Source organism: Bufo bufo, chromosome 8, assembly GCF_905171765.1.
Source record: "Bufo bufo chromosome 8, aBufBuf1.1, whole genome shotgun sequence".
In the NCBI taxonomy this organism is placed as follows: domain Eukaryota; kingdom Metazoa; phylum Chordata; class Amphibia; order Anura; family Bufonidae; genus Bufo; species Bufo bufo.
This window is the reverse complement of record NC_053396.1, coordinates 4,420,041-4,446,433: the sequence shown is the minus strand read 5'-3', so window position 1 is coordinate 4,446,433 and position 26,393 is coordinate 4,420,041. Positions and strand designations below refer to the sequence as shown.

General features: G+C 46.4%; 1 protein-coding gene across 1 annotated transcript in view; it reads right to left on the bottom strand.

Annotated features, from left to right (window-relative positions):
- ASS1 (argininosuccinate synthase 1) overlaps positions 1-15,877 on the bottom strand; it is a 78,552-nt gene extending 62,675 nt beyond the window's left edge. Inside the window, exon 1 of the mRNA XM_040404863.1 lies at positions 15,828-15,877. The gene's annotated coding sequence lies outside the window, so the exon portion shown is untranslated. The remainder of the gene's footprint in view (positions 1-15,827) is intronic.
- Positions 15,878-26,393: the final 10,516 nt, after the last annotated feature.

The following is a 26,393-nucleotide window of genomic DNA, read 5'->3' as shown; positions in this document are numbered from 1 at the left end:
ACACAATATACAGTATACCGCCACACAATATACAGTATACCGCCACACAATATACAGTATACCTCTACACTGTGCCACACAATATACCTCCACACTGTGCCACACAATACACAGTATACCTCCACACTGTGCCACACAATATACAGTATACCTCCACACTGTGCCACACAATATACAGTATACCTCCACACTGTGCCACACAATATACCGCCACACAATATACAGTATACCGCCACACAATATACAGTATACCGCCACACAATATACAGTATACCGCCACACTGTGCCCCACAATATACAGTATACCTCCACACTGTGCCACACAATATACAGTATACCTCCACACTGTGCCACACAATATACAGTATACCTCCACACTGTGCCACACAATATACCGCCACACAATATACAGTATACCGCCACACAATATACAGTATACCGCCACACAATATACCTCTACACTGTGCCACACAATATACAGTATACCTCCACACTGTGCCACACAATATACCGCCACACAATATACAGTATACCGCCACACAATATACAGTATACCGCCACACAATATACAGTATACCGCCACACAATATACAGTATACCTCTACACTGTGCCACACAATATACAGTATACCTCCACACTGTGCCACACAATATACAGTATACCTCCACACTGTGCCACACAATATACAGTATACCTCCACACTGTGCCACACAATATACCGCCATACAGTATACCGCCACACAATATACAGTATACCGCCACACTGTGCCCCACAATATACAGTATACCTCTACACTGTGCCCCACAATATACAGTATACCTCTACACTGTGCCACACTATATACAGTATACCGCCACACAATATACAGTATACCTCTACACTGTGCCACACAATATACAGTATACCTCTACACTGGGCCACACAATATACAGTATACCGCTACACTGTGCCACACAATACAGTATACCGCTACACTGTGCCACACAATACAGTATACCGCTACACTGTGCCACACAATATACAGTATACCTCTACACTGTGCCACACAATATACAGTATACCGCCACACAATATACCGCCACACAATATACAGTATACCGCCACACAATATACAGTATACCTCTACACTGTGCCACACAATATACAGTATACCTCCACACTGTGCCACACAATATACAGTATACCTCCACACTGTGCCACACAATATACCGCCACACAATATACAGTATACCGCCACACAATATACAGTATACCGCCACACAATATACCTCTACACTGTGCCACACAATATACAGTATACCTCCACACTGTGCCACACAATATACAGTATACCTCCACACTGTGCCACACAATATACAGTATACCTCCACACTGTGCCACACAATATACCGCCACACAATATACAGTATACCGCCACACTGTGCCCCACAATATACAGTATACCTCTACACTGTGCCCCACAATATACAGTATACCTCTACACTGTGCCACACTATATACAGTATACCTCCACACTGTGCCACACAATATACCGCCACACAATATACAGTATACCGCCACACAATATACAGTATACCTCCACACTGTGCCACACAATATACAGTATACCTCCACACTGTGCCACACAATATACCGCCACACAATATACAGTATACCGCCACACTGTGCCCCACAATATACCTCTACACTGTGCCCCACAATATACAGTATACCTCTACACTGTGCCACACTATATACAGTATACCTCCACACTGTGCCACACAATATACCGCCACACAATATACAGTATACCGCCACACAATATACAGTATACCGCCACACAATATACAGTATACCTCTACACTGTGCCACACAATATACAGTATACCTCCACACAATATACAGTATACCTCCACACAATATACAGTATACCTCCACACAATATACAGTATACCTCCACACTGTGCCACACAATATACAGTATACCTCCACACTGTGCCACACAATATACCGCCACACAATATACAGTATACCGCCACACAATATACAGTATACCGCCACACAATATACAGTATACCTCTACACTGTGCCACACAATATACAGTATACCTCCACACTGTGCCACACAATATACAGTATACCTCCACACTGTGCCACACAATATACAGTATACCTCCACACTGTGCCACACAATATACCGCCACACAATATACAGTATACCGCCACACAATATACAGTATACCGCCACACAATATACAGTATACCGCCACACTGTGCCCCACAATATACAGTATACCTCTACACTGTGCCCCACAATATACAGTATACCTCTACACTGTGCCACACAATATACCTCCACACTGTGCCACACAATATACAGTATACCTCCACACTGTGCCACACAATATACAGTATACCTCCACACTGTGCCACACAATATACCGCCACACAATATACAGTATACCGCCACACAATATACAGTATACCGCCACACAATATACAGTATACCGCTACACTGTGCCCCACAATATACAGTATACCTCTACACTGTGCCCCACAATATACAGTATACCGCCACACAATATACAGTATACCTCTACACTGTGCCACACAATATACCGCTACACTGTGCCACACAATATACAGTATACCTCTACACTGTGCCACACAATATACAGTATACCTCTACACTGTGCCACACAATATACAGTATACCTCTACACTGTGCCACACAATATACCGCTACACTGTGCCCCACAATATACAGTATACCTCTACACTGTGCCACACAATATACAGTATACCTCTACACTGTACCACACAATATACCTCTACACTATGCCACACAATATACAGTATACCTCTACACTGTGCCACACAATATACAGTATACCTCTACACTGTGCCACACAATATACAGTATACCTCTACACTGTACCACACAATATACCTCTACACTATGCCACACAATATACAGTATACCTCTACACTGTGCCACACAATATACCGCCACACAATATACAGTATACCGCTACACTGTGCCCCACAATATACAGTATACCTCTACACTGTGCCACACAATATACAGTATACCTCCACTGTGCCACACAATATACCGCTACACTGTGCCCCACAATATACAGTATACCTCTACACTGTACCACACAATATACAGTATACCTCTACACTATGCCACACAATATACAGTATACCTCTACACTGTGCCACACAATATACCGCCACACAATATACAGTATACCGCTACACTGTGCCCCACAATATACAGTATACCTCTACACTGTGGAGTCTGTTCTATAAGCATCCTTGTGTTGTGGTGGCGGACAGAAACTAATCTGGAAGTGCCCCTCCCGAGACCAGGCTCTGGATCCACCACTGGTCTGGACCGCTCACAGGAGTGTACATTTCTTCTAAACTGTAATCCGTATCCTCTGACCTGCAGAAATCAGCGCTCGCTTGGTAACAACTAACAGGCAGGACCGTTAGGCTGTAGCCTGGCCCTGTTACTGAAGCTAGCCGAAGGTTAAGGTACTAGTAGAGATGTGCGGCCGCTTAATCCTGATTTAAAGTTAAAGTTACTGCAGGATATGGATTACAGTTTAGAAATGTCAAATGTACACCCCTGTGAGCGGCGGGGAGGGGGATCTGTGGATGACACTGTTATGGAGGGGGAAATGGGGATGACACTGTTATAGGGAGGGGGATCTGTGGATGACACTGTTATAGGGAGGGGGATCTGTGGATGACACTGTTATAGGGAGGGGGATCTGTGGATGACACTGTTATAGGGAGGGGGAAATGGGGATGACACTGTCATGGGGGGGGATCTGTGGATGACACATATAGCATAAGATGCTATATACGGTATGTGTCATCCACAGATCCCCCCCATAGCAGTGTCATCCACAGATCCCCCTCCCTAAAAAAAAAAAAAATTCATCCACAGTCAACTAGGACATGTTGAAATCTGAGTGATTTTATATATTTTTTTTAAACCACAGACAGCAGGACTTTTCTTCCCTGTTGCGGTTTTAGGTATTGGGTAAAGTATCGCAGCATTTATAAGCGTACTTGTGTAAATGTATCGTTGTTATAGCTGCTCCCCCTACTTTAGTCCTGGCCCCCAGTGTGCCCCCCCCCCAAAAAAAATTGAAAGCTAGAGACGCCACTGACTACAAGTCACTTTCCAAGATGTTATTAGCAGGCCTGCAGCTATCACTGAACAATCTGCCCAGAAGCTAAATCCACAAAAATACCCTTCAGATACATTATGGTGGAAAGAACTCAATGTGAGGGATATCTCTACCCCTGAGGACCAAAAGGAAGGAGTCTTAAAAGTTGTGCAAGACCATCATCATGCCTTCAGTAAACACCCTACGGATTATGGTGAAGTCAGTGTAATCAAGGACACCATCTCTACCGGTTCACATCCTCCAATCAAGGAAAGGTACCGGCCTATACCACCAACAATGTACCAATCCGTGAAGCAGATGATCCAAGAAATGAAAGATTCAAACATCATCCAAGACAGCCATAGTCCATGGGCTGCACCTTTAGTCCTTGTCCGAAAGAAAGATGGTAACATGCGATTCTGCGTGGACTACAGAAAACTTAACCAAATCACCCACAAGGATGCCTATCCTTTACCTAGAATCTAGGAGTCCCTGACAGCATTAGGATCCTCAGCTTACTTCTCTACCAGTGGGTACTGGCAGGTACCCATGGCCCCTGAAGACAGTGAAAAAACAGCATTTACTACCCCTATGGGCCTATTTGAATTTAACTACATGCCCTTTGGACTTTGCAATGCCCCTGGAACTTTCCAAAGACTAATGGAGAGATGCTAAGACCACAAAAACTTTGAAACTGTCCTTCTATACCTGGATGACGTAATCATCTATTCAAAATCCTATGAGGACCACTTGAAACATCTTGCAGAAGTCTTCCAAGTCCTCATCAAGCATGGACTCAAGATCAAACCATCTAAGTGCTATCTATTAAAGTCAGAAGTTAAGTACCTGGGACATGTCGGTTCTGAAGGTGTCAAGCCAGATCCTGAAAAGATAGCGGCAGTCCGGAATTTGCCTACTCCTACTACAGTAAAAGAGGTGAGAAGTTTTTAGTTTTGCAGGATACTACCGATGTTTCATCACTCACTTCGCTCAGATTGCTGAACCGATACAAGAGCTCTTGAGAGGACATCCTAAAAAGTACCAGAAGTCCCAGATATCGTTTGAATGGAATGAAGAAAGGGAAATCGCTTTCCAACTCGTGAAGAAGAAGTTGACAGAACCACCTTTCTTGGGCGATCCAGATTATCAACAGCCCTTCCATCTCTACACTGCTGCCAGTCAGAGAGGCCTGGGAGATGTCCTGTCTCAAGTGCAAGAAGGTAAAGAAAGAGTAATTGCTTATGCTAGCAGATCTCTTAGAGGTGCTGAGAAAAATGACCAGAGTTACAGTTCCTTCAAGTTAGAGTTCCTAGCACTTGTCTGGGCCGTCACTGAAAAATGTAAAGACTATCTCGCAGCAACCCCATTTGTGGCCTATACTGATAACAACCCACTGGCGCACCGTAACACAGCCAAGTTAGGAGCCTTAGAACAAAGATGGGCCTCACGTCTTGCCAACTATGACTTCACTGTCAAGTACAGAACAGGCAAGTCAAATGAAAATCTCGCCTGCCTATCAAAGAAGATCCTACTGAACAGATAGATGTATGGGAAGAAGTGGAGATGCCTGCTTTTTACCGACATTTTGCCCAAGAGGTCATCACTACCAAAAAGGTAAAGAAGTTTTCCAATTCCAACACCAGACAGATCCAAAATCCCAAGTTGAAAAAGAAGGTTGGATCAAGTTGCAATCAGAAAGCAGAGTCTTAGGTGAACTTCAAGACTTCTTCACCAATGGAAGAACCCCGGAACGAATCCGCCGGAGAAATGCAGATCCAGAGTTACTCAAACTATGGAGACATTGAAAACAACTTTTTATGCAAAAGGGCTTGATGTTAAGAAGAACTCTAGATCCAATTACCAATGATCAGCTGTACCAAATCCTAATACCACGCCGAGATGCCAGAATCGTTCTCGAAATGTAACAAAGGACACTTTGGGGTACAAAAAAAAAAACTGAGGCTACTATCTGCCGCAGATTTTATTGGATTGGAATGAGGGGAGATAGAGAGTTGGTGTTGAGAATGTTCTACTTGTGCCACTGGAAGAAATGAAAGACATGACCAAAGAGCGCCATTACATTCCATCGTGAGCAAAACTCCTCTAGAAATCGTGGCCATTGACCATGTGAAGTTAGAACCAAGTCGCTCAGGGTTTACCTACGCCATGACAATAATTGATCACTACACCAAATTTGTAGTAGCCGTACCCGTTAAAGACTTGATGGCCAAAACCACCGCCAATGTTTTCTGGAAAAACTTCCTGTTGCCCTATGGATGGCCTGAAAAGATTCTTACGGATCAAGGATCCGCTTTCGATTCCCAATTGTTCCATGAACTGTGTTCACTTCACAATTGTCAGAAGATAAGAACAACAGATTATCATCCTCAAGGTAACGGACTTTGTGAAAAAATGAATCAAACCGTAATTGAAATGTTGAGGGCTGTACCACCTGCTGAGAGAACCGAGTGGCCAACTTTACTACCTCAATTGATGTATACTTACAACAATTCCATCCATTGTTCTACTGGATATACTCCATATTATCTTATGTTTGGCCACCAAGGAAAGTTGCCTGCAGATCACACCCTGGATGTGCAAGTTCCAGATTCAATTAATCCTCTACCCTAAACTGATTGGGTGAGTGAACATCAGAAATGCCTAGCCGATGCCCAGGAGATTGTCCAACTCTGCATGGCAAATGCACGCAACAAACACCAGAACGACTATAACCAGTCTGCTAAAGCAGAACCTTTAGAAATTGGTAACCATATGTGGCTGAGAAATAACCATCGCACTAGTAAGCTGGATAGTAAATGGGAAAGAGAACCCTACCTCATCACAGCTATTCCTAATGGTGAGAATGATGTATATGAAATCACTAAGGAAAACGGAGCACCACAAATAGTGCATCGCAACTGTCGCAAGTTGTGTCTAAAAAAAGAGCTGTTCAAGAGGAAACTCCATCCACAGTGCAAGTGCCTGAAAAACCAGCTGAACCAGAAGGACCAATGCAGGCCATTGAGAAGTTGTTACTGGAATCAGATCCTCTACAGTGGTTCCTTATGCCGTGGCTTAACATTCCTGTACCCGCAAAGGTGAATACAGATCCCCCCCAGCCAGAAGAACTACCTCATGAAGGATCCTCGGAAATCCTCTTGAACCAACGTCTATGGAGTCACTACCACTTTGGAAATCCGACCGGACTACTAAAGGGACAACCAACCGCCTGCTCGTTACAGAGACTTTCTGCAGCCGAGGCCGAGAAGACGACTTCCAGCCCTGCCTGTTCCACAGTAGTACCCTTTCCTACAATTTGAAGCCACAGAGCCGGGTGAGAGACTTATTACTTTGATTGTTTTGCCTTACCCAAAGGACTCTCTACAAACTGCTTCTACTTGTTTGTTGCAACGTTTAAGCCCTGTGCCCGGAGATAGACTTTAACGTACCTGAGCCTCCGTTGTTTTCCTCTATTGACATTTTGCTCAGGGAACGGACTCCTGCCCTGTGAGCCTCCTGTAAGGATTATTGTTGATTTTATTATGGACTATCCTGGTTTTCATTATTCACTGTGCCAGGTCAGCGCCCCAGTTCACCAGTGTTGGAAGAGAACGACTGCCCCTTGTCACCAAGATTATACTAAAGTGTATTTTCATAATGTGCATTTTTATGTTATTCGTTATTTATACCTGTATGCTTGTTTGCATGCTTGCCCCTTTTGTATCTTTCAGGAGACTTCATCCAGAAGGTGTCGAGGTCGACACAAATAAACAAAGGGGGTATGCAGCGTCCCACTAGGTTATGCGGGAACTGCAAAAGCTTTTTGTTATCATCTGTAATATCATGCTGTATTGTGTCATCCTGTGATATTCCTTTTTACCAGGCTGTCAGGTGCACTACATAGATCCACCACTAGATGGGGGTAGCACCACAGTATAAATAGTGCAGTTCAGGTCTAGTTGGGGAGTGAAGGAGTGAGAGCGCAGCTGAGGACGTGTTAGATGCAAGGCAATTTAAGAGAAACGGAGTGGAGATAAACACAAAGGACAACAGCCATTTATTCAGGCTTCAAGGACCTTTGGATTCAAGGTGAAGGACTTACTCGCTTCCGGCAGCCTCACCATTAAAGAGTTGGAGAAACAGAACCAGATTAAGGAGCTGAATATCAGCGAGTCCATAACTTACCGCCCTAGCCTGACACAGTATCACCAGCACCGCCTGTTACTGGGATTCCTCACATCCAACCTGCATGTGTATCAGAGACCGTTTTATTATATGGATGTAAACTGTTCTCGAGAGCCTGGTTATAGTAAAGGTCACCGCTGGATTTAAACCTGCCTCATTCTTCTAACTCCACATCACTACGACTCTCAACATTTTTCACCACCAAGGTGCTGGCGTCACGACATTACTTAAACCAGGGGCCCAGCCGCACAAGCACTCAGCACCCATCCACCATCAAGGGCACCTCGATCACCACCTGGCCGGTGTCCCCTGTAACAGAGTGTGCCCCCGAGAATCCAGTGCTGTTCTCCCCTTCACTGGACCGCCGGCCCAGGGAGGCGTCTGCTAAACCGTGAGTAACCGATGAACTGTGTGTACATTCCGGCCCACCGTGAACCTCACGTGTTCTACCCCTGCGGACTGGCACGTTGCAACGGTATTTGTTTTTATTCAGACCACTGGATTATATTCTGTATGGATGAAAGTACAGCAACGCCAGATGTCCTGCATACGAACCTGAAATTTCCCAAGCAGTATTCAAACATCCAGGACACATCACATGCATGCTAGACTGACCGCTAAGCACTGCCCACCAGGAGCCTGGTAAGAAGCACAAGTGCGATCACTGTAGGACTGCCTGATACATTACACCATATCACACACTGGCTAGATTTATAATAGATCGGCTGCACATTGAGCAACTAAGCAAATATACCATCAACATTGTAGTAGAGGGAGCTCGATACTACAGAGCTGCTCTTACTGAAGAAAAACTGCCTTTGATGATGAATCCCACCCTTTGAGAGATCTTGTAGGATCCTACCCTTGGTCCTAAATATACATCTCCAGATTGTAGAACAGATATACATCTTTCTCAAGCCCCCGCCTTCCATATAGATGATATTTGGTGATACAGATTGAAATTCCACACTGCAGACCAAAAAAAAAAAAAAAAAAAAAGGGAAAATAATAATCTTTAGTCAATACACCCCCTCAATCTAGGGCTTTAACTGCAAAAAAAGTCCAGCAGTCATTTTAAAAAAGAATGGCCATGTGAGGTCATAGAAACTGAAATGCCAAACTGCCGTAAAACAGAAGGTGAAATTAGGTGAAGTTATTCCATTTCGGGACAGCAAAAATGCGGTTATTTGCAATATGTGCTTGAAAGCAGGTATAAATGGTGACTTTACTGCAGGAAAACGGTGGGAGGACAGTTGGAAGCTCGATTACTTGAAGAGGCATATAAAGCAGAAAATCCACGTTGAGGCAGTTGCAAAACTTAGACGACAGAATTCGGGAGGTTTATTACAGATGTTGGCTCAAACTGCAGAGGAAAGACCCAAAAAATGCAGAAATAGCACTTCGCAAAGCTGTCAGTCGCAAACAAATAAAAATATTGATTGATAATGTTTTATTGGCTATTAATATGGATGCATTCTGTCCAAGACATACATGATCACGTGGCAAAGTATCCAGCAATTCCACAGTCCTGGCGTGCGAAAAACTATGCATTTGAATTTGTAGACTGTATTAATGAGACAGTTCAAGCTGAAATGATGGCTGAATTACGCAGGGCCACTTTTCACACACTTGTAGTTGATGAGGGCAAAATGTCCTTTTAACACAATTTTTCCGGCATTACAAAATGAACCAGCTGCGATAGCAGTTCAGTGACAGATGCCATTAAGCAGTTTTATTCTGATAGTCACTTGGATTTGCAGAAAATGGTGATGTTCACATCGGAGCCTCTGTTATGCTTGGAAAGCAAAATGGTGTTGCTGCTCGACTTCGTAACGACATCCCTCATTTGCTTGAACAACATTGTGTAGCTCATCGAGAGGATTTAGGAATTGAGGATGCATGTAAGAAAGTGTCACTTATGGGCGAGATTGAGATGTTTCTTAGAACAGTTTATACTATGTTTAGTAGGTCATCTGTCAAGAAAGAGTTAAAAGAACTCAGAAGTTCTGGAATGTGAAGTTCATTGGTTATCTAGACACAGGGCCGGCGCCACCCATAAGCAGGGTACGCCACCGCGTAGAGCGCACTCTTGCTGGAGGCGCCGGCCCGCGCCGCCACCTCCTAGCTAATTTATTCAGTTCACTTGCCTCTGTGTAATCTCGCACAGGCAGAGGCATCGTTGAGCAAAGTGCACATGCGCCGTCTTCCAGCGCACCTCGTTCGATGATGCCTCTGCCAGTGCGAGATTACACAGAGGCAAGTGAACTGAATAAATTAGCTAGGAGGTGGCGGCGCGGGCCGGGGAGGGGATCTGTGGTGGGTGACACTCGTGGGGGATCTGTGGTGGGTGACACTCGTGGGGGATCTGTGGTGGGTGACACTCGTGGGGGATCTGTGGTGGGTGACACTCGTGGGGGATCTGTGGTGGGTGACACTCGTGGGGGATCTGTGGTGGGTGACACTCGTGGGGGATCTGTGGTGGGTGACACTTGTGGGGATCTGTGGTGGGTGACACTCGTGGGGATCTGTGGGAAAACATGACCTTACCACAATGAAGGGTAAAGTCTGTATAAATAGGTGGGTGACAAAAAAAGGGGCGGGTCAATGGGCGGAGTCAAGGGGCGGCAAAATTAGCTTTTGCCTAGGGTGGCAAAAATCCTTGCACCAATCCTTGCACCAGTCCCATGACACATTACGGGCAGTAATGAGAAATCTTGAAGTGTTACTTGCGTATTGCAACAAACAAGTAGAGAAACACAACGATCCAATTGCTAAATACTGTCAGAAGAATATGTTGGACCCACAGTTTTCTGCTGCTCTGTATGTTTTTTCCCCGACGTTGTCAGCCAGCTAGCAGAGTTACTATCTTACTACTCTCGATGCTACGTTCACAGTTCTTGGGTGAGACATTGGAGTGAGCAAGTGTGTAAAATAATGGAAGATAATGAAGTCAATATGGCTCCGATTATTAGGTTTGTGGAGCGCTTATGTCTACATTTGGAATGTAGTTTTCTAGAAAATAAGCAGATGGAGTGGAGAATTTTCGATAGGTCTACATTCAGTGGTACATTACATTATCAAAAAGGTTGTCAGGAAATTGCAACACTTGTTTCAAGATACTCTGGAGATTGTTTGCCATACAAAGATGATGACCAAGATCTAGTGACGACAGTAACAGAACAATACCAGGATTTAAGAGTTGTTATAGCCAAGAAAACAAAATGTGGCTTGATTCAGTCCTTTCAAGATCTTGTGCAATTTAAAGATGTTGCAGCCCTAGCAGATATCGGTGGAGCTTTCCTTGCCTCCAGTTGTGACTGTGAACGTGGTTTCACTCCATGGGCGTAGCTATAGGGGGTGCAGAGGTAGCAGTCACTACCGGGCCCAGGAGCCTGAGGGGCCCAAAGACCATTGTGCTACATAAGAAGACACACAAAGCACTGAGGGAAGGGGGGCCCAAGGTGAACTCTTGCACCAGGGCCCATGAGCCGTTAGCTACGCCTCTGTAAAATTCACTCTAATGAATATGATCAAGACAAAAAGTCGCAATCGTTTGGAAGTGCCACTCTGGGAAATTCTCATGAGGATCAAGTTCTTCCTGAATTCTGGACAAAGGCTTCACCTAGACAAAGTCTTTTCCAAATGGGTCACAGCAAAAGATAGACGTTGCGATGTTTGAACAGTTTGTTACTTCACATGTATTGGTAAGTACAGTCAGAGCTTTACTGTATTGTTCGACTCCACTAGTTTGCATCACATATGTACCTCTTGTCTTCCACTAGGTTTACTTCTCCAAGGTTGAAGGGAAGAAGTTAATAGGATTGGCTGAGTTGCAAGCATGTTCTTTTCAGATGCTATATCTTGGTTGTATGGTGTTGCCTACATGATATACTTCCAAAAGGAAATTGGCAGATGATTGACATTTTATGACATGAGAAAAATAAACAGTTTTACTTCCCATGGTAAGCAGAGTAACTAGTATGCTAGATTTAGTGTTTGGCCAACATGTCGGCGATGATCTCTTGTTTGATTGTCCTATCGCCCACCTCTAAGCAGACCCCACGGCTTAGAGGGAAGACTGCCTGTGAGCGCAGGGTGTGTGCACTTGTCAGCAATCATTAGTGTTGAATGTGAAAGTGCAAGACACAAAACAACTTGTCTGGAATTAAAGGGGCCCCTCTCACTTCAGCAAGCGGCATTTATCATGTAGAAGCAGTTAATGCCCGGCACTTATTAATGTATTGTGAGTCTCCATATTGCCTCCTTTGCTGGCTGGGTTCATTTTTCCATCACATTATACACTGCTCATATCCAAGATTACGACCACCCTGCAATCCAGCAGCAGTGGTCGCGCTTGTACACTATAGGAAAAAGCAAGCCGTGTATAATGTGATGGAAAAATGAACGACGCAGCAAAGGAGGCAGTCACAATACATTAGTAAGTGCCTGGTACTAACTGCATCTAGAGGATAAATGTGATTGGCTGAAGTCAGAGCACCCCTTTATTAGCAGAACATTAGATCTTATGAATCACATGCATCCCCCGAGTGCACTAATCCTAAATGGACAGGTTCCTCCAAAATAAAAAAAATACAAAGTAAATATAAAGCCTTCTATCGTTGTCACCAAGATCTCCAAGAAGGAATTATAACTAAGAAGCAGCGTTAAGGAAGAGGGCGATTGAAGGACTACTAGGGGTGTTAGAAGGAGGCCTGGAACAAACAGGTTTACATAATGACTAATATAAATTTATATATTACACACTGCACTGCTGTACTGATAGTGAGTGCCCCATACAGGAGTCACATGTTGTACTGCACAAAAATAGACAGATATATACAGCCACCACTAGAGGGAGCTCAGGAGATTACTACATACAGATATATACAGCCACCACTAGAGGGAGCTCAGGAGATTACTGCATACAGATATATACAGCCACCACTAGAGGGAGCTCAGGAGATTACTACATACAGATATATACAGCCACCACTAGAGGGAGCTCAGGAGATTACTGCATACAGATATATACAGCCACCACTAGAGGGAGCTCAGGAGATTACTACATACAGATATATACAGTCACCACTAGAGGGAGCTCAGGAGATTACTACATACAGATATATACAGCCAACACTAGAGGGAGCTCAGGAGATTACTACATACAGATATATACAGCCACCACTAGAGGGAGCTCAGGAGATTACTGCATACAGATATATACAGCCACCACTAGAGGGAGCTCAGGAGATTACTACATACAGATATATACAGTCACCACTAGAGGGAGCTCAGGAGATTACTACATACAGATATATACAGCCAACACTAGAGGGAGCTCAGGAGATTACTGTATACAGATATATACAGCCACCACTAGAGGGAGCTCAGGAGATCACTACATACAGATATATACAGCCACCACTAGAGGGAGCTCAGGAGATTACTACATACAGATATATACAGCCACCACTAGAGGGAGCTCAGGAGATTACTACATACAGATATATACAGCCACCACTAGAGGGAGCTAAGGAGATTACTGCATACAGATATATACAGCCACCACTAGAGGGAGCTCACTACATACAGATTATACAGTCACCACTAGAGGGAGCTCAGGAGATTACTGCATACGGATATATACAGTCACCACTAGAGGGAGCTCACTACATACAGATTATACAGCCACCACTAGAGGGAGCTCACTACATACAGAGTATACAGCCACCACTAGAGGGAGCTCACTACATACAGATTATACAGCCACCACTAGAGGGAGCTCACTACATACAGATTATACAGTCACCGCTAGAGGGAGCTCTCTACATACAGATTATACAGTCACCACTAGAGGGAGCTCAGGAGATTACTGCATACGGATATATACAGTCACCACTAGAGGGAGCTCACTACATACAGATTATACAGCCACCACTAGAGGGAGCTCACTACATACAGAGTATACAGCCACCACTAGAGGGAGCTCACTACATACAGATTATACAGCCACCACTAGAGGGAGCTCACTACATACAGATTATACAGTCACCGCTAGAGGGAGCTCTCTACATACAGATTATACAGTCACCGCTAGAGGGAGCTCTCTACATACAGATTATACAGTCACCACTAGAGGGAGCTCACTACATACAGATTATACAGCCACCACTAGAGGGAGTTCACTACATACAGATTATACAGCTACCACTAGAGGGAGCTTACTACATACAGATTATACAGCCACCACTAGAGGGAGCTCACTACATACAGATTATACAGCCACCACTAGAGGGAGCTCACTACATACAGATTATACAGCCACCACTAGAGGGAGCTCACTACATACAGATTATACAGCCACCACTAGAGGGAGCTCACTACATACAGAGTATACAGCCACCACTAGAGGGAGCTCACTACATACAGATTATACAGCCACCACTAGAGGGAGCTCAGTGTATACTGTGTTCCTATATTACAGCTGTTATCCAGTATTCCCTTGTAACCAGACAGAATAACTAGGAGCTATAATAACCTTTAACACAACTTCTGCAGCGACACATACACAATACAGATGATAACTTTTTAGTGTGAACAGTTGCTTAATACAATATAGGACAATTGCATATATAACAATTCCTTGACTTCCCACAATGCTTTCTATTAGTGTCCATTTATCTAATACTAGACTCCTGAGCCGCCTGGAGTTCTGTGTGATATCTACAAGATACAGAAACATGCCTAAGACATAAAAGGAGTCGTAGTTCTATAACTGATGCTGGAGAGCCACACAGCTACACCAAAGCCTGAAGCAAACAGATAGGAGCTGAGGCTCTGAATAGTGGCCCCCACTCCCTGCCTGCTTACCCCTGCATGACAGTAGCTCAGGCTATTACTAGACAGGAAGAAGGGGCAGGAGCAGAGGAGGCAGGGGCATAGGAGGCAGGGGCATCAGGCAGGGCATCAGAAAGGAGCAGAGGAGGCAGGGGCATAGGAGGCAGGGGCATCAGGCAGGGCATCAGAAAGGAGCAGAGGAGGCAGAGGCATCAGGCAGTAGCAGAGGAGGCAGGGCCATCAGGAAGGAGCAGAGGAGGCAGGGGCATCAGGAAGGAGCAGGGGCTTCAGGAAGGAGCAGGGGCATCAGAAAGGAGCAGGGGCATCAGGAAGGAGCAGGGGAGGCAGAAGAAGAGGTAGGAGCAGAGGAGGCAGGGGCATCAGGAAGGAGCAGAGGAGGCAGGGGCATCAGGCAGGAGCAGAGGAGGCAGGGGCATCAGGCAGGAGCAGAGGAGGCAGGGGCATCAGGCAGGAGCAGAGGAGACAGAAGAAGAGGTAGGAGCAGAGGCATCAGGAAGGAGCAGAGGCATCAGGCAGGAGCAGAGGAGGCAGGGGCATCAGGCAGGAGCAGAGGCATCAGGCAGGAGCAGAGGAGGCCATAGAGGAGGCAGCAGACAGGGTGCATGGTACTCACAGAGCTGCTTCTGCTGGATCCTGTGCTGCTGCCTCCTCCAGATCCTTACATAGCAGGGGAGGGGCGGGGCTGTGACATCATCTGCCCAGTACCTGCCCCTCTACCTGTTCTCTCTGTTATCCGATTGAGGGGCAAAACTCTGCTGCTCCAACCCCTGACAGTGTTAGAAATAGTCCCCATTATATAAACCCCATGCTGCCTGGTATCATTCATCATCCACAGATCCGCCATAACAGCGTGTCATCCACAGATCCCCCATAACAGCGTGTCATCCACAGATCCCCCATAACAGCGTGTCATCCACAGATCCCCCATAACAGCGTGTCATCCACAGATCCCCCATAACAGCGTGTCATCCACAGATCCCCCATAACAGCGTGTCATCCACAGATCCCCCATAACAGCGTGTCATCCACAGATCCCCCATAACAGCGTGTCCTCCACAGATCCCCCATAACAGCGTGTCCTCCACAGATCCCCCATAACAGCGTGTCATCCACAGATCCCCCATAACAGCGTGTCATCCACAGATCCCCCATAACAGCGTGTCATCCACAGATCCCCATAACAGCGTGTCATCCACAGATCCCCCATAACAGCGTGTCATCCACAGATCCCCCATAACAGCGTGTCCTCCACAGATCCCCCATAACAGCGTGTCATCCACAGATCCCCTATAACAGTGGGACATGTCTGAGCCCGAGCACCGCGCCAAGGTTTCTCAAGTAGCTCGGGGACCTAACACTCACCCACCTGTGCCGTATGGGCAATACCAGGAGCCAGTGGGCAAATTACAGGAGCACGAGGCCGACTCACAAACAACTCACCAGTTACCTCCAGCATGTAACCATGCTAGCAATGGGAGGGGGGAGGAGTCTGCGAGTCCCACCCAAGACTGGCTGATATGGCCCAGGCCTCACAGGTGCACCTAAATGTAGCCTGTAGATGGAAAGCAGGCGCGGTGCTCTGACTCAGACATGTCCTACACCGTAGGATATGTTGGCTAATCTCTCAATTTTAACATCAGTTTGAGGGTTTAGTAAGACTGCAGAGTGCACTTGTCTTTGCTATTATTTTGTTATATTGTTATATTATCACATCCACATAATTGCTATCTTGTGTAGGATGTCTATTGTGGTACTTGTGGTTCGCTGCGGGCATCCTCCACTGTATGCATTTTTGCTGGGGATCGTCATTAGCAACGGGCCACAAGTGCAGGATTTGCTCCCCTATATATATGCACAACTGCATGTGGGTTTGAGCATTTCCTGCTTGTTTAATGCCACGCCATTCTTTTCAGTTTGCCCCTATAACAGTGTCATCCACAGATCCCCATAACAGTGTCATCCACAGATCCCCTATAACAGTGTCATCCACAGATCCCCCATAACAGTGTGTCATCCACAGATCCCCCATAACAGTGTGTCATCCACAGATCCCCCATAACAGTGTCATCCACAGATCCCCCATAACAGTGTCATTACAGATCCCCCATAACAGTGTCATCCACAGATCCCCCATAACAGTGTCATCCACAGATCCCCCATAACAGTGTCATCCACAGATCCCCGGTAATAACAGTGTGTCATCCACAGATCCCCTATAACAGTGTCATCCACAGATCCCCGGAAATAACAGTGTGTCATCCACAGATCCCCTATAACAGTGTCATCCACAGATCCCCTATAACAGTGCCATCCACAGATCCCCCATAACAGTGTCATCCACAGATCCCCCATAACAGTGTCATCCACAGATCCCCTATAACAGTGTCATCCACAGATCCCCTATAACAGTGTGTCATCCACAGATCCCCCATAACAGTGTCATCCACAGATCCCCTATAACAGTGTCATCCACAGATCCCCCATAACAGTGTCATCCACAGATCCCCTATAACAGTGTCATCCACAGATCCCCCATAACAGAGTGTCATCCACAGATCCCCCATAACAGTGTCATCCACAGATCCCCCATAACAGAGTGTCATCCACAGATCCCCCATAACAGTGTGTCATCCACAGATCCCCCATAACAGTGTGGTATTGTATATAGGCAGTGTCTGATGCCCCTTGTGAAAAATAGCTCGTCATGTGATCTCCAGTGATGGGGTGCTGGGTTTCCCATTCTTATGACAGTAAAGGTCAATCACTGTATAATGAAAAGTTCTTTGTGTTGATCATTTTCAAAATCTCTACTTGCTGCCACTGAATGGAAACATTTTTGTTTACGTCCATTAGCTAAAAACCTGTCCAGATCGAATACTTCTCACAGCTGAGGGTTTGTTACACTTGTATGCAGTCTAGAGTAGACAGTCCTCATTGAGGTGAATACATCCCTCTCATAGGCTGATAGTTTGTTACAGTGTATCAGTGGCTGCAGCTGGGGGTCACATCCAGAGCTATTTCTACAGGCGGACGAGGGGTGCGACCGCACGGGGCGCATCACTCAGGACAGAAGAGGGGGGGGGGCGCCGTCAGCAGGGCCCAGCGCCGGAGGGGGGCCCTTTCTGTCCGGAGGCAGCAGGAGTGGAGATGAGCGCTCATCTCCATATTCATCCGTATTGCCGTCCTCAGGACGCAGATGAATGGTGCGGAGGAGGCGTCTCCCTTGCCCGTTCCTCTGATAGGCTACAGGCCTAGTGCCTGTAGCCTATCACAGGCCGATGCAGGCGGTGCGATGGCGTCATCGCGCTGCCTGAGCCGTACAGTGCGGGACACAGGCCGGAAGAGGCTGCATCGCATCGCTGACAGCAGCATAAGGTAAGTATATGAGTTTATTGTTTTTATTATTTATAGTATACTGTGGCAAAAAGGGGTGGGGGCCCTATATACTGGCACAATATGGGGGGCACTATGGAGAAGAGGGGAAGGAGCACTATGGGTGCATCTACTGGGGTCCCTGTATACTGGCACTCATTATGGGGGGCACTATGGAGAAGAGGGGAAGGAGCACTATGGGGGCATCTACTGGGGGCCCTGTATACTGGCACTCATTATGGGGGGCTCTATGGAGGTGGGGGTAAAGGAGCACTATGGGGGCATTTACTGGGGGCCCAATTTAATGGCAGCAATTATTGGTCCAGTGAATAATGGGATTATGTAACTGGAGCCAAGGCCTCCCCAGTACTACCTCTACTGGTAAGTTTTCTAGAACTAACAGGGAGCATATTTCAGTGACACCCTTCCACAGTCAAGGATATCTCAGGGGTAGAATACTTCACGGTACCACCCACCAGGGGGGTGGAATCGATCGCCATGATGTGGATGGGAGTGGGAAGTGTCAGAATCGGAATACCCAACCCTAATGCAAATTTATGATCAATAAAGTTGGCAGCAGAACCAGAGTCAATAAAGGAATGTAAGAGGTACGGGGCGCTGTATTACCCTGGATGTAAGAGGTATGGGGCGCTGTATTACCCTGGATGTAAGAGATATGGGGCGCTGTATTACCCTGGATGTAAGAGGTATGGGGCGCTGTATTACCCTGGATGTAAGAGGTAGGGGGCGCTGTATTACCCTGGATGTAAGAGGTAGGGGGCGCTGTATTACCCTGGATGTAAGAGGTATGGGGCGCTGTATTACCCTGGATGTAAGAGGTATGGGGCGCTGTATTACCCTGGATGTAAGAGGTATGGGGCGCTGTATTACCCTGGATGTAAGAGGTATGGGGCGCTGTATGACCCTGGATGTAAGAGGTATGGGGCGCTGTATTACCCTGGATGTCAGAGGTATGGGGCGCTGTATTACCCTGTATATAAGAGGTATGGGGCGCTGTATTACCCTGGATGTAAGAGGTATGAGTGGCTGTATTACCCTGGATGTAGGAGGTATGGGGCGCTGTATTACCCTGGATGTAAGAGGTATGGGGCGCTGTATTACCCTGGATGTAAGAGGTATGGGGCGCTGTATTACCCTGGATGTAAGAGGTATGGGGCGCTGTATTACCCTGGATGTAAGAGGTATGGGGCGCTGTATTACCCTGGATGTAAGAGGTATGGGGCGCTGTATTACCCTGGATGTAAGAGGTAGGGGGCGCTGTATTACCCTGGATGTAAGAGGTAGGGGGCGCTGTATTACCCTGGATGTAAGAGGTATGGGGCGCTGTATGACCCTGGATGTAAGAGGTATGGGGCGCTGTATTACCCTGGATGTAAGAGGTATGGGGCGCTGTATTACCCTGGATGTAAGAGGTATGGGGCGCTGTATGACCCTGGATGTAAGAGGTATGGGGCGCTGTATTACCCTGGATGTCAGAGGTATGGGGCGCTGTATTACCCTGTATATAAGAGGTATGGGGCGCTGTATTACCCTGGATGTAAGAGGTATGAGTGGCTGTATTACCCTGGATGTAGGAGGTATGGGGCGCTGTATTACCCTGGATGTAAGAGGTATGGGGCGCTGTATTACCCTGGATGTAAGAGGTATGGGGCGCTGTATTACCCTGGATGTAAGAGGTATGGGGCGCTGTATTACCCTGGATGTAAGAGGTATGGGGCGCTGTATTACCCTGGATGTAAGAGGTATGGGGCGCTGTATTACCCTGGATGTAAGAGGTATGGGGCGCTGTATGACCCTGGATGTAAGAGGTATGGGGCGCTGTATTACCCTGGATGTAAGAGGTATGTGGCGCTGTATTACCCTGGATGTAAGAGGTAGGAGGCGCTGTATTATCCTGTATATAAGAGGTATGGGGTGCTGTATTACCCTGTATATAAGAGATATGGGGCGCTGTATTACCCTGGATGTAAGAGGTATGTGGCGCTGTATTACCCTGGATGTAAGAGGTATGAGGTGTATGAGGCGCTTTATTACCCTGGATGTAAGAGGTATGGGGCGCTGTATTACCCTGGATGTAAGAGGTATGGGGCGCTGTATGACCCTGGATGTAAGAGGTATGGGACGCTGTATTACCCTGTATATAAGAGGTATGTGGCGCTGTATTACCCTGTATGTAAGAGGTATGAGGCGCTGTATTACCCTGGATGTAAGAGGTATGGGGCGCTGTATTACCCTGGATGTAAGAGGTATGGGGCGCTGTATTACCCTGGATGTCAGAGGTATGGGGCGCTGTATTACCCTGGATGTAAGAGGTATGGGGCGCTGTATTACCCTGGATGTAAGAGGTATGGGGCGCTGTATTACCCTGGATGTCAGAGGTATGAGGCGCTGTATTACCCTGGATGTAAGAGGTATGGGGCGCTGTATTACCTTGGATGTAAGAGGTATGGGGCGCTGTATTACCCTGGATGTAAGAGGTATGGGGCGCTGTATTACCCTGGATGTAAGAGATCACCCTGGATGTAAGAGGTATGAGGCGCTGTATTACCCTGGATGTAAGAGGTATGTGGCGCTGTATTACTCTGTATATAAGAGGTATGGGGCGCTGTATTACACTGGATGTAAGAGGTATGAGGCGCTGTATTACCCTGTATATAAGAGGTATGGGGCGCTGTATTACCCTGGATGTAAGAGGTATGAGGCGCTGTATTACCCTGGATGTAAGAGGTATGTGGCGCCTTATTACCCTGTATATAAGAGGTATGGGGCGCTGTATTACCCTGGATGTAAGAGGTATGAGGCGCTGTATTACCCTGTATATAAGAGGTATGGGGCGCTGTATTACCCTGATATAAGAGGTATGTGGCGCTGTATTACCCTGGATGTAAGAGGTATGTGGCGCCTTATTACCCTGTATATAAGAGGTATGGGGCGCTGTATTACCCTGGATGTAAGAGGTATGGGGCGCTGTATTACCCTGTATATAAGAGGTATGGGGCGCTGTATTACCCTGTATATAAGAGGTATGTGGCGCTGTATTACCCTGGATGTACGAGGTATGTGGCGCTGTATTACCCTGTATATAAGAGGTATGGGGCACTGTATTACCCTATATATAAGAGGTATGGGGCGCTGTATTACCCTGTATATAAGAGGTATGAGGCGCTGTATTACCCTGGATGTAAGAGGTATGAGGCGCTGTATTACCCTGGATGTAAGAGGTATGTGGCGCCTTATTACCCTGTATATAAGAGGTATGGGGCGCTGTATTACCCTGGATGTAAGAGGTATGAGGCGCTGTATTACCCTGTATATAAGAGGTATGGGGCGCTGTATTACCCTGGATGTAAGAGGTATGTGGCGCTGTATTACCCTGGATGTAAGAGGTATGTGGCGTTGTATTACCCTGTATATAAGAGGTATGGGGCGCTGTATTACCCTGAATGTAAGAGGTATGAGGCGCTGTATTACCCTGGATGTAAGAGGTATGGGGCGCTGTATTACCCTGTATATAAGAGGTATGGGGCGCTGTATTACCCTGGATGTAAGAGGTATGAGGCGCTGTATTACCCTGGATGTAAGAGGTATGTGGCGCTGTATTACCCTGTATATAAGAGGTATGGGGCGCTGTATTACCCTGGATGTAAGAGGTATGGGGCGCTGTATTACCCTGTATATAAGAGGTATGAGGCGCTGTATTACCCTGGATGTAAGAGGTATGTGGCGCTGTATTACCCTGGATGTAAGAGGTATGTGGCGCTGTATTACCCTGGATGTAAGAGGTAGGAGGCGCTGTATTATTCTGTATATAAGAGGTATGTGGCGCTGTATTACCCTGGATGTAAGAGGTATGTGGCGCTGTATTACCCTGGATGTAAGAGGTATGGGGCGCTGTATTACCCTGGATGTAAGAGGTATGTGGCGCTGTATTACCCTGGATGTAAGAGGTATGGGGCGCTGTATTACCCTGGATGTAAGAGGTATGAGGCGCTGTATTACCCTGTATATAAGAGGTATGTGCGCTGTATTACCCTGTATGTAAGAGGTATGAGGCGCTGTATTACCCTGGATGTAAGAGGTATGAGGTGCTGTATTACCCTGGATGTAAGAGGTATGGGGCGCTGTATTACCCTGGATGTAAGAGGTATGAGGCGCTGTATTACCCTGGATGTAAGCGGTATGGGGCGCTGTATTACCCTGTATATAAGAGGTATGGGGCGCTGTATTACCCTGGATGTAAGAGGTATGAGGCGCTGTATTACCCTGTATATAAGAGGTATGGGGCGCTGTATTACCCTGTATATAAGAGGTATGGGGCGCTGTATTACCCTGTATATAAGAGGTATGAGGCGCTGTATTACCCTGGATGTAAGAGGTATGAGGCGCTGTATTACCCTGTATATAAGAGGTATGGGGCGCTGTATTACCCTGTATATAAGAGGTATGGGGCGCTGTATTACCCTGTATATAAGAGGTATGAGGCGCTGTATTACCCTGGATGTAAGAGGTATGAGGCGCTGTATTACCCTGTATATAAGAGGTATGGGGCGCTGTATTACCCTGTATATAAGAGGTATGGGGCGCTGTATTACCCTGTATATAAGAGGTATGGGGCGCTGTATTACCCTGGATGTAAGAGGTATGAGGCGCTGTATTACCCTGTATATAAGAGGTATGGGGCGCTGTATTACCCTGTATATAAGAGGTATGGGGCGCTGTATTACCCTGTATATAAGAGGTATGAGGCGCTGTATTACCCTGGATGTAAGAGGTATGAGGCGCTGTATTACCCTGTATATAAGAGGTATGGGGCGCTGTATTACCCTGGATGTAAGAGGTATGAGGCGCTGTATTACCCTGGATGTAAGAGGTATGTGGCGCCTTATTACCCTGTACATAAGAGGTATGGGGCGCTGTATTACCCTGGATGTAAGAGGTATGGGGCGCTGTATTACCCTGTATATAAGAGGTATGGGGCGCTGTATTACCCTGTATATAAGAGGTATGTGGCGCTGTATTACCCTGGATGTACGAGGTATGTGGCGCTGTATTACCCTGTATATAAGAGGTATGGGGCGCTGTATTACCCTGTATATAAGAGGTATGGGGCGCTGTATTACCCTGTATATAAGAGGTATGAGGCGCTGTATTACCCTGGATGTAAGAGGTATGAGGCGCTGTATTACCCTGTATATAAGAGGTATGGGGCGCTGTATTACCCTGTATATAAGAGGTATGGGGCGCTGTATTACCCTGTATATAAGAGGTATGAGGCGCTGTATTACCCTGGATGTAAGAGGTATGAGGCGCTGTATTACCCTGTATATAAGAGGTATGGGGCGCTGTATTACCCTGTATATAAGAGGTATGGGGCGCTGTATTACCCTGTATATAAGAGGTATGGGGCGCTGTATTACCCTGGATGTAAGAGGTATGAGGCGCTGTATTACCCTGTATATAAGAGGTATGGGGCGCTGTATTACCCTGTATATAAGAGGTATGGGGCGCTGTATTACCCTGTATATAAGAGGTATGAGGCGCTGTATTACCCTGGATGTAAGAGGTATGAGGCGCTGTATTACCCTGTATATAAGAGGTATGGGGCGCTGTATTACCCTGGATGTAAGAGGTATGAGGCGCTGTATTACCCTGGATGTAAGAGGTATGTGGCGCCTTATTACCCTGTACATAAGAGGTATGGGGCGCTGTATTACCCTGGATGTAAGAGGTATGGGGCGCTGTATTACCCTGTATATAAGAGGTATGGGGCGCTGTATTACCCTGTATATAAGAGGTATGTGGCGCTGTATTACCCTGGATGTACGAGGTATGTGGCGCTGTATTACCCTGTATATAAGAGGTATGGGGTGCTGTATTACCCTGTATATAAGAGATATGGGGCGCTGTATTACCCTGGATGTAAGAGGTATGTGGCGCTGTATTACCCTGGATGTAAGAGGTATGAGGTGCTGTATTACCCTGGATGTAAGAGGTATGAGGCGCTGTATTACCCTGGATGTAAGAGGTATGTGGCGCTGTATTACTCTGTATATAAGAGGTATGGGGCGCTGTATTACACTGGATGTAAGAGGTATGAGGCGCTGTATTACCCTGTATATAAGAGGTATGGGGCGCTGTATTACCCTGGATGTAAGAGGTATGAGGCGCTGTATTACCCTGGATGTAAGAGGTATGTGGCGCCTTATTACCCTGTATATAAGAGGTATGGGGCGCTGTATTACCCTGGATGTAAGAGGTATGGGGCGCTGTATTACCCTGTATATAAGAGGTATGGGGCGCTGTATTACCCTGTATATAAGAGGTATGTGGCGCTGTATTACCCTGGATGTACGAGGTATGTGGCGCTGTATTACCCTGTATATAAGAGGTATGGGGCACTGTATTACCCTATATATAAGAGGTATGGGGCGCTGTATTACCCTGTATATAAGAGGTATGAGGCGCTGTATTACCCTGGATGTAAGAGGTATGAGGCGCTGTATTACCCTGGATGTAAGAGGTATGTGGCGCCTTATTACCCTGTATATAAGAGGTATGGGGCGCTGTATTACCCTGGATGTAAGAGGTATGGGGCGCTGTATTACCCTGTATATAAGAGGTATGGGGCGCTGTATTACCCTGTATATAAGAGGTATGTGGCGCTGTATTACCCTGGATGTACGAGGTATGTGGCGCTGTATTACCCTGTATATAAGAGGTATGGGGCGCTGTATTACCCTGTATATAAGAGATATGGGGCGCTGTATTACCCTGGATGTAAGAGGTATGTGGCGCTGTATTACCCTGGATGTAAGAGGTATGAGGTGCTGTATTACCCTGGATGTAAGAGGTATGAGGCGCTGTATTACCCTGGATGTAAGAGGTATGTGGCGCTGTATTACTCTGTATATAAGAGGTATGGGGCGCTGTATTACACTGGATGTAAGAGGTATGAGGCGCTGTATTACCCTGTATATAAGAGGTATGGGGCGCTGTATTACCCTGGATGTAAGAGGTATGAGGCGCTGTATTACCCTGGATGTAAGAGGTATGTGGCGCCTTATTACCCTGTATATAAGAGGTATGGGGCGCTGTATTACCCTGTATGTAAGAGGTATGGGGCGCTGTATTACCCTGTATATAAGAGGTATGTGGCGCTGTATTACCCTGGATGTACGAGGTATGGGGCGCTGTATTACCCTGGATGTAAGAGGTATGGGGCGCTGTATTACCCTGGATGTAAGAGGTATGGGGCGCTGTATTACCCTGTATATAAGAGATATGGGGCGCTGTATTACCCTGGATGTAAGAGGTATGGGGCGCTGTATTACCCTGTATATAAGAGGTATGGGGCACTGTATTACCCTATATATAAGAGGTATGGGGCGCTGTATTACCCTGTATATAAGAGGTATAGGGCACTGTATTACCCTATATATAAGAGGTATGGGGCGCTGTATTACCCTGGATATAAGAGGTATGGGGCGCTGTATGACCCTGGATGTAAGAGGTATGAGGCGCTGTATTAGGCTACCTTCACAACTGCGTTAGTGATTCTGGCGGGCTGCTCCAGCTGAAAACAGCCTACTGGAATCCACTGGATCCGGCACTGCCGACTGAATGCCCGCCGCGCACATCAGTGGAGGACTTTTTTGATGTTCGCCCTGTTGGTAAATTTCCCTAGAAACTGCCCTGGTCACATCAGACTTTGCTGCTGCTTCTCGCTGTCTTGTCTTCCTGTTTTTTTCCCTCTCCCGGTTGATGACATGACGTCTGAACACCCAAA